The 2,583-nt window shown below is 47.1% G+C and overlaps 1 long non-coding RNA gene across 1 annotated transcript in view; it reads left to right on the top strand.

Moving 5' to 3' along the window:
- The window catches only part of LOC103380292 (uncharacterized), a 1,778-nt gene extending 889 nt beyond the window's left edge, over positions 1 to 889 (top strand). Inside the window, exons 2-3 of the long non-coding RNA XR_521655.3 lie at positions 280 to 344; positions 416 to 889. This is a non-coding gene — a long non-coding RNA (uncharacterized LOC103380292). The remainder of the gene's footprint in view (positions 1 to 279; positions 345 to 415) is intronic.
- Positions 890 to 2,583: the final 1,694 nt, after the last annotated feature.

The raw sequence follows: 2,583 nt of genomic DNA, 5'->3' as shown, positions 1-2,583 counted from the left end.
TGCTTGCACGTCTACCAACACACATGTTGAGATGCCTGTAATTTACTCCTGCTGCTAACTCCAGCACGACTAGCATGCAGCCATACCAACACTGAGCACATGGCTGGGTATCCAGGCCATGTGCTCGGTGTCCACCAACACACCTGGCTTCACAGTTCTGCAGGCTACTCCTGCAACACTTTGTCCCCACCCTCTTGCCTAAACCCTCCACAACACCTACAGACCAACCTGAAGGTTACACCTCAAACAACTACCTCTAACCAAACTTTCTCTTTTCAGACACACCCAGGAGCTACAGCCCTCCACCAACCTCCTGCTACACAACTGAGCCCAACCACCAACAGGTCTCCACAAAACCCCCAACATGAAGGTATACCTACAACATCTAACCATTTGCCTTTTCTCTCCTACTCAGGAACCTTCTCCAAAGACAACCAACTTCCCAGCACCTTGCTGCACTCCACTACATCACAGCTACATGCTAGCACCCACGGCCATGTGCTACTAGCATGACGCACAAACAACTGGATCCATGTGCTGCATGCCAACCTCTTGTCTCAAACTACCCTGCTACTCTCTCTCCCACAGCTCCTCACCTCATGTCTCTTACCTCTTCAATAAACTATAATAAACCTGCTGCTTGTCTGTTGTGCCTCTGTCTGCCCACACTCCCAACACCACATCACACATGTGTTGTCACAAAGCAAGCCACACACTAACTACACCTTCCTTCACCACAACTCCCCAGTCCACATCAACTTACAGCCTGTTGGTGCTGACAATTACATTCTTCACTCACCACTATTGCCATCTAACTGCCGCACTGCGCGGTGCACCACAGACACCAACAGCTTCGACACAGTTGCCTCACCTAAGTCTTAAAGTGTATGAGGACTGCAGCTCCTTTTACTTTGACACTTAGAAAACAATCTTAAAGATCCTTTATTTACCTACACAATAAAACACCTTTTACGGGTACCTACTCCTGTCAAGCACACCATTATTTAACACACTTAAATAACACTTTATGCTTCACCACACTTTGCTTTAACACACTTTGCTAACTCACTATAAATACTACTTACACAACCCCACCAACCACTCAGTACACACCAGGGAACCCACTCTAACTACCACGTCACACTCACATTTCCATTAAGCACTACCACTGATCACTTGCCCAACACACATGCCACTTACAGCCCATGGCCCCAACCAACCAACCACCCAATCAATCAATCACTCAATCACCCAATCCACCCTCCCATTTGCTTCCACCACAAACATCTAACACACTTCTCATGCATACTGCCCAATTACCATCCTGTCTGCAGCTCCTTCACTACTACCTTCCTTGTGCCCTCTCCTACACACACTGGGGGAAGGCTCCTGCACACCAAACTGCCACTGTGCCCATCAACACCTTGTGGCTCCACCATCATACCACGCCCTCCTTGCCTCCCCACTTCCTGCCTCTTCACAACCCCATGTAACCTCTTACCACCTTTGCATCACTACACTCACAATAGCACTCTTACCACCTTTGCATCACTACACTCCCACTACCTCCCACTACCTTTTCACTCCCATCTCACCCCAACCACCCGCTCCCAATACCATAACCACTACACCTTCACCTTCCACACACACACATACTTACCCACACTCATCCACTCACTCACTCAACACACACCAACCACATCATCTACTACTCACAACCAATCACAACCAATCACAACTAACACACAAATCAACAAACTACTATTGCTTTCCATCTCTTTATTTACATCATTAACAAAACTATTTCTCCTTCTCACATTTACCATTAACAACATATACAAAACATACATTTCACTCTATTGCCATATATAAACAACATACTATTTATTACACCATCAATCACATACTCTTATTTTAATCATTACTTAAACAACAACACCTTTTTTTTTACAAACAACTCCACCATTACCAACTACTCACTTGCTAATCATGAGGCCATAATCATCCAGTCATCACCCTAACCCACACCTTCCCCTCTACTCCCACTACTCACTATGACTGTGTACTAGCAACAACACCACTCTGATGTCATGAACCCCACCTCTCAACACTGCTCCTCCACTCACTGACCCCGCACATCTCGCCAGTCACCACACAACCACCGCCCACCTGCCCCCCACTTCCATCAACTCACACAACTCCTCCTACACTCGCATACATGTCTTACTCTGCTACCCACAAAACTGCCCCCCCACAAACCTCTAACTCCACTGCGTGTCTGTGTCTCACTGTACATTTACCTTTTAACCTCTTCACTCCTTCCTCTACAACCACCACTACCACTACTAGAGGTCAAGGTCAGCTTTATTGTCAATACCTTCACATGTACAGAACATACAGTGATGCTGTGTACACAAGCGCAGTGTACACAAACACACAACGGTGCTGCTGTGGAGAGAGTGAGCAGCACTAGATTTCTGGGGGTGCATATCAGCGAGGACCTCTCCTGGACCACCAACACCACATCACTGGCAAAGAAGGCACAACAGCGCCTCTACTTCCTGCGCAAACTGAAACGGGCAA

This window comes from Cynoglossus semilaevis, chromosome 6 (assembly GCF_000523025.1).
Source record: "Cynoglossus semilaevis isolate Cse_v1.0 chromosome 6, Cse_v1.0, whole genome shotgun sequence".
Lineage (NCBI taxonomy): Eukaryota > Metazoa > Chordata > Actinopteri > Pleuronectiformes > Cynoglossidae > Cynoglossus > Cynoglossus semilaevis.
The sequence above is the reverse complement of the archived record's forward strand: the minus strand, read 5'-3'. Positions and strand labels throughout refer to the sequence as shown.